Source organism: Vespa velutina, chromosome 8 (genome assembly GCF_912470025.1).
Source record: "Vespa velutina chromosome 8, iVesVel2.1, whole genome shotgun sequence".
Classification (NCBI taxonomy): domain Eukaryota; kingdom Metazoa; phylum Arthropoda; class Insecta; order Hymenoptera; family Vespidae; genus Vespa; species Vespa velutina.
The window spans coordinates 4,334,087-4,351,458 of record NC_062195.1 but is presented as its reverse complement, the minus strand read 5'-3'; the positions used below and the strand labels follow the sequence as shown (position 1 = coordinate 4,351,458).

The 17,372-nt window shown below is 32.9% G+C and overlaps 1 protein-coding gene across 1 annotated transcript in view; it reads right to left on the bottom strand.

The window, feature by feature from the left end:
* Positions 1-17,372, bottom strand: part of LOC124951238 (nephrin-like) — a 282,614-nt gene that overhangs the window by 190,064 nt on the left and 75,178 nt on the right. The window lies entirely within an intron of this gene.

Here is a 17,372-nt window from a genome sequence, read left to right as displayed (position 1 = left end):
GATATACCACTGCGACAAACTTCGAACAAGTCAAGCAATCTGGAATCGGATAGAGTTTCGGGGACTTAGCCGAGTGAAAAATTGCTGGGCCAACTTTCCCGAAGGTCTCCTATTAAGCGGCTCAACAAGTACGAATCCTCGGTTAACCGTTCTTGCTTGTGGACTTTCGATAAAAGGACCAAGAACGCGGGTACGTACGTCGTTACCAACGCGCAGAAAGTCTGATTTCAAGTTTTGAACTGGCTCTAAATATGAAAGAAGGAGGAGAGACACGGAGGAAGGAGAAGACACGGAAGAAGGAGGAAAATTGTTTGCTGGAATCATGGAAACGAGGATCCCTGGGGTGATGTCGCGAAAAGAGAAGCAAGAAGTACGACAGTGAGTTAACTCATGTGGAAACATCAGCCATCGGCGCTGTTTTTTAACTGAATTCGCGTATTCTAAATGAAAACGAGATTTGTGTGTGCTTTCATGCTGCATTTATATTCGTGCGTTAAAACGAACATGTGCACGCATGGGATATACGTAGGCATATATTTCGGATAAAAGTGCAACGTTTCTCTAATTTAGAAAAGTCTAATTGAGTTCAAACAATGTTTCCAACGCTTCGAATTAAACTACCACGTGGCAGTATTTAATTACGCAATCTACCTCTTTGTTCTATTAATACGGAAATAAAGCTACGATAATGAGATGTAAAAAGGGATTTTCATTTCGCTTGGAGTATTCTTCCTTCCTTCCCTTGTGATACGCACTCAAGTTGGATAATACAAATGCCGTCGAATATCTACTTTGCGTTAATTAAGATCTTAGGGTTGACTTATCAAGAAGATAGACTCGAGCGTTAATAACTCTTTTTTTTCCGGTCACTTTTATCTAGAGCAAGTTAATTATGATCTACGAAGTGTGCATGGCGTATCATCGATTCTCTCATGTGAAATCATTTTGTCAAAGATTTCACCAATTGGACAATCGCATTATTCTTTCTTTGAACGTGACATTTTTCCTGTTGAGAAATGATAGGGGTAATAGACAAAATTGAAAAAAAAAAAAAAAAAAAGAAAAGATTTTGCGCATTTGATACGTTTCTCCATTCTTCTTTTAGACTTTAGATTTGAATAACGAGCATCATTTGGCCAGTGAAATCTTTTTCTTTGTATGAATGCTGAACGAAGAAGAAAATGAAAACGTGAAAGGACAGTTGCGACAAAGTCGTGGAAATGATCCAAGATGCAGAGAAGAGGCAAAGACGGAAGTAGTTCCTATCTTGAATGCACCGAGTACGAATGCTCTGATTATAACCGAGTGGATATACCCAGTGGCGCCTCTCGATGACAACTGTGAATTCAACTTTGAAATCGATGGGACCTATCGTAACGTGGCGAACTAGTTTTTAGGCCTTTGCTCGATGAATCTACGCCAAGAAAAGAAAGATGGAAGGATAGAAGGATGGGTGGATGGATGGATGGATGGATGGATGGATGGATGGGTGGATGGGTGGATGGATGGATGGATGGATGGATAGAAGGATGGATAGATAAATGGATGGGTGAATGGAAGGAGGCGAAAGGTCGAGATTGAATGAAGGGAGCAACACGGCACGAGACTCCTTCCAACATAGTTGCCGCTGGCAAGACTTTTGATCAGGTCCAAGATTCAAAAGCGCGAAAAAAGCTTTTGCAGTCTCATTTTCCGAAGGCTGGATCCACTCGCTCCACCTTCAACTTCCGCTCCCTTTTCTCCTTCATGCCCTTACACTATGCCTAACAGCCTAATTTGGTTCCTTCTGTGCTCCTTATTCGTCTTCTTCTCCCTTCTCTTCCTCTTCTTTTACTCGTTCTTCTTATCTTGTGCTTTTTTTTTTTCTTTTCTACTTCCACGTGAAAAAGACTTTCAACAGCTCTACTTCGCGGATCTACGTTCCGCGTTCTTTCTCGCGTTATTTCCCTTCTTATAAAAGAAGATGGCGTGGAGCAAAGTCTTTGCTCACTCAAAATCTCTTTTCTTCGTGCCATTTAATCTCGAATATACACGAGCAGCACGTACTGACATCGCAAAACTTGGTTCAGAGAAATGCGATGAAATACAGATATAAAAAAAAAAGAACATTTTCTATACTTTTCATAGTTTCATCATGGTTTTTATCGTGCGTATGGATATATATATATATATATATATATATATACATATATGAATGTTATACAAAGAAACAGGAGGAGATAGAAGTAAGCCGATAACGTAAGACTTATCCTTTGTACACCACAGCTGTACGGCATCAGACACAATGTAGAATGAATGCCTACATTGTGCGTAAGTCGAGCGCAGCCGCTTGTCCTCTTGACGTGTTCTGTCCTATAGACAGAACTATTATGGATGAACAGTCATCAACGTGACGAAACGAGATTTGCAGTCGGAAGTGCGGAGGATTCGACGGAACGCATGAATATCTCTCTGCCATGATTATGGATGGGCGGGATCAGGTACTTGCACGGCTGTGGTTAAGTTTTGGCTTCGAATGCCATCCAATCATCGTAATTCGAAGCCAGTCATTTGCTCGGAGAGAACGGTCTATGTATGTACCTACGTAGCGATGGTGACAACGACTGTTCCGAACGGATGGTTAAATCTATTCCGTCTCTCTCTTCTCTCTCTCTCTCTCTCTCTCTCTCTCTCTCTCTCTCTCTCTCTCTCTCTCTCTCATGCATATGTATAACTTTATATTAAGTACATTAAATCAATCGTTTCAGGCCTTAAAACAATTGATATTTCTTTCTGATTATACAAGATATAAAGGTAATCACGGGAAACGCTAATTCGACAATACAAAAATTATTTTTATTCCACATTTAAAGACCCTTTGAGACTGTACATATGAGACACTTGTACATCATACGTAAGATACATTAATATTTTGTGAAAATATACAGAGATAGTGATAATTTAAACATTTCTTAAAGACTTGAAATTCATGATATTTTTTATTCATAATATAAGTTTGATAGGGAAAATAGTTTCTAGAGACCGAGTGTTTTAAGGGTTTTTCGAAAGTCTCAAGAAATCACGTACATCATGAAACATGGATCGGGCTTTGTTAAACACTTGAAACGAGAAGAGTCTATCCAAGACAGTGAAACATTTGGTCGTTAGAGTTGTAGAGAGATTCTCTCGTGGGAAAATTTGTTAAGTGAACTTGTACATAGTTGAACTTCACTCTCATTATTTCTCATACGAGCAAACAACATAAAGTTGATATATCCAATAGTTCTTAAAAATAATTGACAAAATTTCACTCTCATGAGTTATCTTGCATAGAATGAAATAACTTTGAGATCTTTATTGATAGAAGAAAAATCATTTGAATATTAATTCTTTAATTAACATTAAATGTAACTTGTATGTTAAACAATCGTAAAATACAAGTTAACGATTCGGTAGCAAGACAATCATAAATCTATCAATCGCAAGTTATAAAACACTATACATACTGTTAATTGTATAAAATATATCGATTGTATTTATAAAGTTGTTCTCGTCGTTAAATATATTAATTATCATGTCAACTATCCTGACGTGGTAAAAGGATAACTCTCGTATCTTGTATCCGCGAACATGCAGGAGTGATTTATAAGAAGAATACATCACACAACACCTACAACGTAATTTCATCCAAACTCTCGTATGTCTTTTTCACTTCTTTAGTAGTTTTAAAAACAGTTGAGAATGACCAAATACGGATATATACCTAATTAAGAACGAAGAATGCCTTTTGCTACGCAGTCATTGACATTTTTGTGTTCTTTCGTGAAAGGTGCAAGAAATAAGGAGCTAGTAGGAGAAAGGTAATACGATTTGAGTGGCAGAGCGCGTTCTCTTAACGATGAGACAGAGAGACAGATAGATAGACAAAGAGAGAGAGAGAGAGAGAGAGAGAGAGAGAGAGAGAGAGAGAGAGAGAGAGAGAGAGAGAGAGAGGCATTCTTGCTTTATGGAAAGATCCAAACGAGGTCAAGCTAGGTGGAAATTCCTTTCGTGTCCTGATCTTCCTTCGTCTTGTGGCTGTTCTAGGATCATCCAAGAGACCAAGTCATATTGATCAGGAACCTTCTATTTCAGAAGTTACAAATAATTCAGACGCCGATGTTTTAAACCTGTTAACTGTGTAGCTCCGTTTTAAAAATGTTTGTATAAGAAAAATTAAGAGATATTGAATTAAGATACGTCAAATACAAAGTATATACAGCTGTTGTAAAATTGATTGAAATTATAACGAAATGAATATTATAACAATTAAGATATTAAAGTGCGTAAGCTTTAAGAATTGTTTCAAAAATCACTGACACGGAAGAATTTTACATAACCACATTATGTTAAGTCTGTTGGATATGTAGAATGCGTGATTTATTTAAATTCTTTTAATAGGTAGATAAGATATAGATTCCATATGAAAGAGTTATTTCAAGTTTATGAATGAAACAAATGCAATGAACAAATAAAAAGTCAATAATTACTTTCAGTCGGTTGATTACGTCAGCTGTAATTGGCGTCATCGTCAATGCAAAAAATACGAACAGGGCAAAGAGAGAGAGAGAGAGAGAGAGAGAGAGAGAGAGAGAGAGAGAGAGAGAGAGGGAGAGAGAGAGAGAGAGAGGGAGAAACAGAGAGAGAGAGAGAGGGAGAAACAGAGAGAGTGGGGGAGGGAGGGGAGAGAGCAGGGAAAGAGAGACAGAAGTTGCGTTCACGAATTTCAATTCGAACCTTCTACCAAAGAGCTTGGCAAGTGAAGTGCTTGGTACATTTTACTGTCAAGTGAGGTAGGCAAGCAGACACGATGAGAGAAAGGATAGGAAGGGAAGGGGGTAGTAGAGAAAGGGAAATAGAGGACGAATCGAGTCGAGATCCACTCGGACGGTAATTGCATGTTCCGAGTTATCGTAAATTTAGCACCATTCGCTCGAAACCTCTTTGAGAGTCTCCGTTCACATGCATCTTCTGAATTTGACTGGTCGAGTCACTCAAAATACTTTACAAAATTATATCGAATAACTCGTATTAACTTGAATTAGATTTTTCGTAGAATTACTTTCGTTAAAAATGTAGAGTATGACTATCACGTATTTGTATACATTTTTTATACATTTCGTAGAAATTTAATATTAAGTGTTCCGTAAATATTTTAGTCCAGTTGATATTTTTGATTCTCTTCTATAAACGTTTAACACTGTCTGGTGATAGAGTAAATGTATAAAATGATTTTAACGAAATAGTATCAAATAACACGCAGACAAATATTGATAGTATTCATTTTTCAATAAAACATTAATGAACAGTTTTGTGTTAAAAAATAATTAAACTCGAAAAATGGCAAGAGAATTCTTGGAAAACCATAGAATTGAAATATGTACCATTTAACGAGTTGTGTATTGTTAATTGGGAATGACTAATCGAATTAGTTTTGCAAAAAGATACGAATCACCCGTCATAAACAAAGATACAAACTATTATCTATTTCTATATGATATGTTCTTTTAACAATTATCATTCTTCATTATTGATATCGCAACAAATATGAATAAATTTACAAGACGTATTTTATTTTATGTTTAAAACTCGACAATCTGTATCAATCAAATTGCATGAATGCCATCGCACCGATTATTCTTTTCCTTCAAGTCAAAAGAATTCATTTAATAGTATTCACGTTATCGCAATGAATTTCAAGATGAATCAAATTTCTTTTTTCGACGAAATTTTTCTACAATTTTTCTTTTTCTTTTTTGATTTAAATTCCTCTATCGTATAAATTAAAATGTTTTCAGAGAAGGCCAGTACGGCTATTATCAAGGATTGATCTTGCTTGAGAACGAAGATAGAGGATTTCTTTCTCGGGCAAACTAGACGATTTTCGTTGGAGCTTAAAGCGATGCCGAGTAGCAGCTTGGCAAGAGGAGTTCCACGAACCGTACATCGTTGATCCTGAAAATCCACGAAAGAGATCCCTAGGAGACCATAACTTTTACTCTTGGACCCCACTTCCAGACTTTTCAGATCCAAACTGAAGATACCGAAAACTCAGTCTCCTACGCTCGTTAACCCACATTAAAGAATATGGAGCGCGTAATTCTCTTCTTCCGTCATTAAAGAATTTCAAGTCGTGACGACGGGCCGTCGTTTCGTTTCGACTTTTCACCGATCACATAGTCGGGCTCAATCGTATTCGTATCCCTTCAAGCAGTAAAGAAATTAATAAAGCGATGAAAGGGCCCTTTTCTTCGTATTATCCTATTCCTTTTATTATCTCTTTCTTTCTGTTTTATTAATAATTTTTTCTTTTTTTTTTCAATCGGTCCATTCATTCTCTTTGAATAATTTCAGTTGAATTAAAAGATTCGACTTAAAAGTAATACAAAATTATTGTTAAAAAGTCATTAGAAAATTTATATTACTTGTGTCATCTTTTAATCTATCGCGCTTTTCCTTTTCTTTTAAATATAAAGAGTCATTGATTTTTGTCTTTTAAGAATGGCGCTTACTGCAATCTAAATATTTCGGTTGGAAATACAATGGAACAAAGCTTCCTTGGATTTCCGTTACAGTATGGATCCTTAAAATTTGCGTCTAAGTCGTTAAGTCTGACAAGGTTTGCAAAGATAATATTTTCATGAAAAGGAAGTTTTTCGTAACGTTGTACCGCTTAAATTCTCAACCCGTCGACGTATAGTTTTCTCTCTCTCTCTCTCTCTCTCTCTCTCTCTCTCTCTCTCTCTTTGCATTCCTTCACGATCTAATCTTTATGTCATCCGTCTTTCTGACTTCTTTATATTTTTTCTTCAAGAAAAATCTCTTTTTATAAAGAAATTCTTGCGTTATTTACGCGTAATCTCTTTTTGACTGTTTAGATGAATATTACTAGAAAGAATTTATGAGAAATATATGCATATGTCGCATATGTCATATAGGTTTTGATTATTTAATCCTACGTGAAGTTTAAAAATTGAGAAAAAACAAAGAGTAAATCTAACGAATATAAATAAAAAAATTATATAGAGGAGGAACCGTTAAGGTCATAGCGAAGCCCCACGGTATACAAGGAAGTACACTTAGAGCCCGAGACTATAGCGTAGTATCGTACAAATCTTACCGCAGGGGCCAAGCTTCCGGTTTCACGGAAACACGTCTACCACAATTGCCAAACGATGTCGTCCGAAAGCTCTTCTTCGATCCCCCTTCGGCAAGATAGAATTATTAGATCGATTCTTGCTAGCTGGAGTTCCACGATATTTTTGCGATTATTGTTCATCTCTTTCCGTCTTTTTGTTTATGTAGGATATCCAGAACAATGGAGCTCAAGTGTCAAAACACAATTGTGTAAGACTTATGTTGAATTCAGGATAAACCTTTCGAACAGACGTAAGTATTATACTTACGTCTATTAAAAAAAAAAAAAAAAAAAAAAAAAAAAAAAAAAAACACCTAATCTTCCATATTAAACGTTTGGAAATGAAAGAAATGAATTTTCGTAAAAGATTGATCTATCTTACGTCAAGAAAAATATAAAAAAAAAAGTATTCTTGAACAATTGAAAATACTATTCTACAATATAAAAGTTGCTACGTTCGATAATTAACGATAACGAGTTTCACGTCATTTCATTAAAGTTTAAAGGAAACTTAACAGACAAACTTGGAACTGTAATCAAATATTCGTTTAACGTTAACGTTAAGACATTTTCAATCGTTATTGTCATTGTCATTAAAATTTTCCACATTTATATTAAAAACTGGAACGTTATTGTCTCCCTTATTAACGTTATTCTTGTAGATATGTGTATGTCGATAATTATCATCGTCAATGATTCATGATGAAAATACTTGATTATTGATTATGATAATAATGAAGCAACTCATTCGTTATCTCTCTACTTTAAAGGAGTAAAAGAAGCAACTTCATGTTTCTTTTTCTCTTTTTCTATTTCTCCAACTCCTCCTTTCCACTTTGGTTTGTTAGAAGTCGACCATTTACCATACATCTTACGACTCAATATGGCTCGACAGTCGTAGGATAGTACAGCCACCAAAAAGTTTTGAGCGGAGACGGAGTTGATGAAGTGGGCGGAGAAACGTTACTCGAAGCTAGCTACGCGACAGTTTGCTTATTTAAGCTCGGCTTAAGCAAAGCCTTCGGTTGCCGTCGTTGTCGTCGTGTATCTCTCATAGTCCTTCTCCTTTCTACCACCATCATGAAACATTGAGAAGGAGCGGATAAGAGAGAGGAAAAGAGCTTTCCCCAAATATCGTGGTTTACGAATTGAAAGATCGAACTTCCAACGTAAGCACTATACGGTAACTAACTAACTCCCGTTTCTCTCTCCCTTATTCCTACTACTTTTTTTCTTCTGTCTCTCAGCCAAACTTCCAGCAGCAAATTGGCATGTACCGGTTCGCCTTGCCGATTGTTTCTCTCGTTATTGGCTATCAGAGTGGATCGATGCGGGTCTCTTCGTATGTAACATACTAGATAGATATATGCAGAATAGTAAATAATGCGTACTATCGCATTAGATTTACACAAGTAAAATTTCCAAGATTAATTTTCATTGAGACAATAAACGATTTAATATGTTTATGTTTCTTCTTTTCATTAAAAAAAAAAAGAAAAATATGTACGTCCTTTTTATCCAGCCGATAGATCCAAGATTATTAACAATCTTTTATTAACTAAATTATAATGTAGGGAATAATATTTCACAATGTTCACTTTTCGCTCTCGTTTTCGCTCTTGACACGATATGACTATATTATTTCCTTCGTAAATTGTTCGCACGCGATTCTAGAAACGTTATCGTTCCCCGATGAAATATTTTTTTTATGCTAAATATCATATCGCGATCTAATGATTTACTTTTTTTTTTTTTACACAGATCCGTGACAAATTAAATCTTCGAATAAACATTCGAAGATTCATCAATGCGATGTTCAAAATTGAAAAGAGAATAAGAAATCAGACTTATAATTGAAAATTATAGTTTATTGTGATTTACATTGTGATTATCTATTCGTAAAGGTTTAACTATTTATACAAAAATTATACTTGATTCAAAACATAATTTCAATTATGTAACTATATATAAAGATGATATTATATATATATATATATATATATATATATATATATATATATATAATTAATGTATTTCTTTTATTATTATTATTTATGAATAAAATTCATGAGGATACCTCGAAGGGTCATGTTCCATAGTTTACACATCATTAAATAATCATTAAATAATCGTGTTAGTCACGTTTTCGAATTATCTTTCGTTTAAGCTATAATAATATGTATTTATCGTGATTGCATTCGTCTTTTCAATATAATAAAAATTATCATCTTATTTACGATAGAAAACTTGTTGATCAAAGCGATAAGTTAAAAAAACCGCAAGATAGAAAAGAGTTGATTTAGAGTCGAACGTACGTTATTTCCATTTTTCCAAGACGCATAGAAGCGCACTTAACGAGCGGGCATTAGTTCCATGTTCCGCATAGTAGGTTATGCGTTCGATAAAAGGGAAATGAAAAGTCGGAAGGGAAGCTATTTCTAGTGGCTTCGTTGGAATAGAACGAGACCGACGACGACGACAACGACGACGACGACGACGACGACGACGACAAACTTGGTTTAATGTCGGTAACGTGCCTTGGAAAAAGCATTGGCGCATCGTGGAAAATACGATCGAGGCGTGCCGCGATCTCAGCTCTAGCAAAGATCTCGAAGATCGAGCTTCGCATCGTAGACTAATAAACCAACGTGCCAATACCTTTACTACATCGAACTCTTATCTTCTCCTTCGACCTTCTACTATCCTTAAGACTTGAAAGATTCGAATCATATTTCCTTTGCTACTCCCTATTTTCACCTTTTTCCCTTTACTCTTTTTAACGGATTAGATGGATTATAAAGATATATCGAATTTCGCATTCCATCATTAGAAACCAATAACAAGATATCTCGTGTCGGTACTTGACGGAAAAATATAATTAGTAGCTCTTTAAGTAATTACACTTAATGATTATAGCAATAAGATGTTCGGCTCGAAATATTCACACTGTTGAAAAATCGAATTCTGTGAAATGGTCCTATCGCAAATTTATCATATTTTAAATGATTACTCCGAAATGTGAAAGTTGTAATATTTTCAATTAATTCGATAAATGAAGAAAAAAGTTTGTTCTCTTACGTGAATTTCTTTTTTACCATCCTTACACTATAATTTACTTTTCCCTTCGTAAATCACGAACAAGAAACGAACAAACGAGACGAGATAAAAATTAGCTCGCACGCACGTTTTTATAGAATTATATGATCTTGTTTGTACTTTCCTTCGAGTAGCGATGATTAAACAATTTTACTACTTTTTACGTTCTATATAAGTATCTCTGTTTTATTTCTCCATCTCAAGAAATAAAATCAAGCGCGATTTCGTTCAAGGAGAAACTTTTGTTTTAAAATTGCGACATCAATTTTTTATATTTGATGGATGCTTTAATGTCTTTATTTATTAATGATGCTCATTTATAAGGTTTCAACTTGATCGTTTAGTTTGATTCGAGTTGCTAATCAATATATCATAATGCACTATCATAAATTAGTTTTAAATATTAACTCTATGCCTTTCGCGATAAAAAATATATTTTATATTGTTTTCAATTTAAAGATTAATGACATTCTAAAAAGTTTCATAAATAAAATTTTATTGTTCGATGTCAATTCACTTGCTGGATTCTAATGTGAATTAAATAATAATAATAATAATAATAATAATAATAATAATAATAATAATAATAATAATAATAATAATAATAATAATATCGGATAATAATAAATTCGATTCTTTACAAGTTGCCGTTACTCGATGAAAACAACGTTATATACGTTCACAAGCATAGTACAAGATTACTTCTTCATTTACTGAGAGACTGATAATTATTGAAGTTACAAAGGCGAGTCCGTCTTTTGTAATTACTTCATGGTATCCTACTGCTCGGTAGGTCTTATACTCTATCGTAGATAAAATTTACTATGTCGATCTTAATGTAGATCATCTACCTATCTACGTAGTTATTTTATATTTCGATAGTTAGAATAGTATAAAGAAATCTTTTATTTCCAAAAAAAAAAAAAAAAAGAAAATGTGATTAAACAAATATAACGCTAAATGATTTCTAATAATGATCATTAATATATGAAATATTTTAATTATTCTCTTCCATCATAAAATTATTTGGAATCTCAATAAAATCGGGCATGATTGCATTGAATAGAAAACATTTACGTTTGAATACGTTTTCGTATATACTAATATATAGAAACCTATATGTGTGTACATATGCACATCCACGGATATATCTGAAGTAACGACATTCTGATTCTCAGATGAAATGAAGTTAATCCCCCAAGAGGATGAGATATAAAAAATAAAAAAAGAATATGGTCGATGCTGAAACCCAAAGTGGATAGTAAAATATTCAATGTTTATCTCGGGTGTATCATCGTTCATGTTAGCTCGGCGACTTTCAAACTTGGACGAATCTTCGAAGCGCGATAATGGAGAATGCCTATCCGCTTGTCTAAGCGTTAGTCACGATCGTAAAACTATCGCGTAATCATCGAACCGGAATATGCAGAACCAACATCTATGTACAAGACGTCGATGCTTATCTTTCATGTTGTCGAACGCATCCAAGATTATCGTAAGATTTTACGGAGAAGGTAATCCTGATGGTACAAAACAACGGATCTTCTTTTCTATCTTGTAGATGAATAATCATTATAGCGACTGACAAAAGACAAGAGCTACGAAGAAAGAAGAATGACTCGAATATCGTGAATTGTGAAATATGTATGTTATATGTATTCATTGATGTTATCGTATGATTTTTTCCATTATCGTAAGCGTAAACGTCAAGAGTGATGTAAAAACAATAGATCGTTTTTTCTATTCCCGTCGATGCTTATTTTTGGCACGTTAAGATGATTTTAAATTATAGAAAATATTTATTATCGGAAATTTTAACTATAAATTACGTGTGTGATATCGTAATGTTTTTTTAATAAAAAAGAAACGAAAAAGAATGATAAGTTTTATCGATAAAATCGAAGAGTTCATTGATTGAATTGTTACTATATTCGCTAGGACAAATTATATCTGACGAGTATGCATCAAACAGATAATTAAAACGCGTATTTCTTTTTCTTCTCGCATCACGAGATAGATAATTTGTTTGGTTTTCGATACGTTCTTTCCATCATTGTTCATCATGGCTCGTGTTAAAGATTATTATTATTCGAATAGAAACGTAGAGAGAAGTATCGTTTCGTGGAAAATATTGATATATCCTTTGTTTCTCCATGATTAGGCAGATAAGCTTGAGAAAAAAATCTACGGAAATACCTTTGGAAGAAATATGTTACTCATAGTGAGCGGATTGGTAATCTTCGGCGAAAGATAGTCACCAATGAAAAAGGATCTTGTGAAAAAATCATGAATAAAAATAACGGGATATTGGAAATGGTTCTGTTTAAATAAATACAATAGATTTTTTTCTTATTATCGTTATAATTTTTATTAAGTATTAATACCTCACTCTTATTGCGATGAGATAAATCTTCAAAAATAAAAAAAAAGAAGAAAAAAAAAAAAAAGAGATATAATCCATTTGTAAACGCAATCTAGAATTTCTTGTAAAAAGTATTACTTTCTCAGGAAGATATTTTCGGATATCTATAGCTCAGAGGTATACCGGTAGTCTTGTTAACGTTATTACTTTTGTGGCCTTAGAGAGAGCCAGATGAAAAAGACGAAAGGGATACGAAGCACTTTAGAAATAGCTACTGCAAATATCTGATATTTTAACCGACTGTTTGATTTCCTAAATATAACTTTCCTTTTTATGGTTAAGGCTTTTATGATTTTCTATTTGTAAAATAGTCATATTAAATTCAAATCTGAAATTTGAATATGAAACAAAATTGTGTCTCATCTATATATATAGACATAAAAAAAATCTCATATCGCTTTTATCTTTTATAATTTAATTGAATTAATATAAATAATATCTTAATTACTTATATTCTAATTACAGAGATAATAGAATATGAAATAAGGAAAGTTTTGTGATATCAAATTTTTATTGATTAGTGAGAAGTTCAAATTCTTCAAATGTTGTATTGATTGAAGTTGTTATATTGACATCTAGAAGCGATTCATGTATCGTTTCCTTTCTTTCGTATCTATTTTCTTCAATTCAATACGAATTGAACAAAATTAAATGATGTGATGATAAAATAAAGTACCTTTTCAGGATGGAAAAGTCTTATAGAGATCGATCCAAGTTTGGTAAGCCCTTTTGATACTACGATATACTTGCATCTTCCGCAATTATTTTTGCGAATGTGGAATTAAATTTTTCATTGAACATTATTAAATCTTCTCTTCTATTTTATTTAATAAGAACACGAATCTTTATTTTTCAATGTTTTCTGTTAAACAACGATTTCATGATACTTATTTATTTTCTTATTTTTTATTTTTTTTTTTTTTGTAAATATCTGAAAAATAGAATGATGGGTTTTATTAGCCTGTAATTCAATTCTAAGAGTCATGTTGTCGTTTTTTGTGGAAGAATGTGACGGAACATGACAGATATCTTATATTTTATTTATTTCGTTCTATCTTATTTAAATATGTCGGAATTCTCTTTAATTCCAATCTTTTGCTATTTTCCTTTAAATTTTTCATATTTACTTGGTTCTTTTTTTTTCTCGCAAATACATAGAGTTTTCTCTTTGTAGCAACAAGTAAACAAGTTAGTATGCTACGCAGAATATGTGCATAGAGTATATTGTGCAAACGTAATGCGAAAAGTTTCGTTAATTAAAAATTAGGAAAGAATATTGCACGGAAACGATCTTATCGATTTTAAAAAAATTATGACGAACACTAAAGAGGGAGTTCGTGAAGCTATTTTGATCCTTTAATTGGCATCTTTCAACGGCATACTTTAACGTTTCTATGGTGTATTACGCGTTAAAAGAGAAACTTTACTTGCTACTTTGCGAAGATAGTAGTAACTTCTTTCGAGTTTCTGCATTTTCGCTATATGCCACTGGTAGCTTTCAATGAAAGAACTTTATGATGATAATCGGGAAATAGGAAGATTAAGTTAAAAAAATGAGAGCAATTTTATAAGATTATACTTAAATCTTCTTTTTTATTTTACGCGTACTACGCGAGAGACAAAACAGAAAGAGAGAGAGAGAGAGAGAGAGAGAGAGAGAAAAAGAGAGAGAGAGAGAGAAAGAGAGAGAGAGATTAAATTTATATTTTGTGTATTATAAAAAATAAAACTATAAAAATTTTTTACATCTTTATTGTCTAATAAATTTACAAATAATTTAAAAAAATTTTTTTAAAATGTATCCATACATATCCATCGAGGTATGTTATTCATCGTGTAAAAACATATTTTCTAAAGAATTTAAATATCATTGAAATTTGAATTCCATGAAATTACCATCGGTTGATAATTTAAATAATAGCGATAATTGGGTACTCTATTATAGAGATAATGGTCCACGAATTTTTTTATCTTATATTTATCATTCGTTAATGATATTCAGATAAATCTTTTATAGTATCTCATTATTTTGCACTTTATTTAATAAAATAAATCTTATTACAAGTACTGCCGTAGTCAACGATTATAACAGTGACAGTAATGAAAGTGGCTCTGTTTTTCTTTTTCATCTTTTGTTGCTTTCTCCTTCTTTTTGAAACCTTCCGCATCTCTATTTTCGTTTCTCCCTTTCTCTTTGTCTTTCTCTCTTTCTCCTATGTTATACCCTAGTGTATTTTGACTGTACGCAGGCGTATACAACTACACTACTACTGCTTCTCTCGTTGGACGTATAAGCCAGAATTTATCGAAGACCTTTGCCAGCACGGCATAGCAGTTGTGACAACCGGAAAAAAGCCGGAAGTTCTATTGTCGAGCGTTGCAACGTTTCCCGCGAAATATGATTTTTGTTCCAACGACTATACGCAACGTGGGTTCGAACAATGCGAATTTGCCACAAGGAACGCGTGAAACAAAATTTCAAGGTTTCTTCGAAATCGTTAGGGAAATGAAAAAAAGGAAGAGAGAAAGAGAGAGAGAGAGAGAGAGAGAGAGAGAGAGAGAGAGAAAGAAGGGAAACCTTACGCAATCACCATTTTATCGCTACCAACTTTCGAATTGGTTCTTTCATATATTTTTTGATACGAAAAAGATATTATAGATGTTAATACAAGCGTTAAAGTGAAGCAAGTAATACTACGACAAAAATATAAGCATTCATTATATAAATACGTTTGATTGGAAGCAAATGGAAGATAAGCAATTGCGGTTTAACTAGAAATTGCGGAAAACTTTAAAAAGGTAAACCAGCTATAATTTTTTCACTTAATGTATCATTAAATAAACATATTGAATAATATCGTATACATACAGTTGTGGACAGAAATAATATATAATCGAGGTTCCATTTCTATTCAATCAAATTTCCCTTTCTATATATTATATTATCATTATCCATCTAATAATATTCTACAACGAAAAAATATCAATTTATACCAATAATATTTATATCTATTGATATTTTTCATTGTAAAATAAACCTTCGCAAAGGGATAATATAAGAAGCATAACAAAAATTTGATCGAATAGAGAAGTACTCCTATCATGTACTTTTTTTTCGTTCACAGATGTATGTACAAAAACTTCATGAATTGTTATTGAAAACATTTTCCGGATTAGATATAAATTAGAAAGTAGAAAGGTGCAAAAAAGAAAGAGAAAAAGATAGAGATAAGGACAGAGATAAGGACAAAGAGAGAGAAAGAGAGAGAGAGAGAGAGAGGGAAACCGATAGACAGACAGAAACAGAGATAGAGATAGAAATAGAGATAGGAATAGAGGGAGAGAGAGAGAGAGAGAGAGAGAGAGGGAAGGAGGAGGGAGGGAGGGAGAGAGAGATGGAGATAGAGATAGATAGAGAGAGAGAGAGAGAGAGAGAGAGAGAGAGAAAGAGAGCCAGTATGACGATCCAGAAAGTCACGTAAACAATGATTATCGATCGATTTCATGCCATAAAATACCGTAGAATGACCAATCTTAATTATATAGAAATTTTCGATATATCGATTTTATGTCAAACGTGTCAAATTTTCACCAGTAAGCGTGCAAGTAGAGGGAATCAGCGGACAGAATGGTACGATCGTTAACGATAATCGTGATGTAATAATAATAATCATCCTTGTTTAACTCGAAATGGCAATACTAATTTTCGATAATAGCCATTTTCATAGTTATACCGTGTTACGCATCGTTGATATGCGAAACGCCACTCGTGTAAATCGTAAGCGTATAAGGACGTGCATAAACGAACCTATAAGGATGTACGAGATTTGTTCGTACATGCTCCATTGCGTTTACGCACACTATACATATTAACTATATCTATGTATTTATGTCTTACACCTATAAACATTACGTATACGCACATATAAGTATCAATAAAATTTATTACTTGCGTTTATGCATTATTGCACTTGAATGAGAGGTGATAATATAAGATAGAGAGATAATAATAAACAAAAGCTAATAAGGAAAAGATAATAAACAAAAGAAATGGATACCCAAGAAGTCGATAAATTAAAAATAATTATCGTTTATCAGAGAAGCGTAAGCTTTCCACAATTTTTACATCATTTAACGGAAGAAGATACGGATTAAGCTAAATATGCGAAACTTTTATTGTCGTTTTTTTTTTCTCTTTAAATTTTATTATTATTGTCAATAGAACAATCGTAATGATATCAAAGAACAAGATTGCGAACTATTTTGATTTTTTATTTTAATACATTTTACAAGAACTGGTTCCTTGTTGCCATATTAAATAATATGTATATATATACATATACATATATACATATATATATATATATATATATATATATATATATATATATATATATACATATTTCTTTTTGTTTAATTCAGATAAATTATATATAAATAATTAAATTTATTTCGTTTTCGTCAGAATCAATTCTATTTTTGAAGAATTACTATTATATTACTACGTCTAATAAAATCGGAAATTTTTTATATATTGATTTCTCATTTATAAGAACGTTCAATATACTTGACCTTGTAAAGTATAAGCGTAAAATATAGCGTTAAGTGAAAATACCCCAAAGATAATAAAATAGTACTAATCATGATGACCCATCTACATATACTAATACATAGTTATTTCATTAGGTGCCTTCGTAG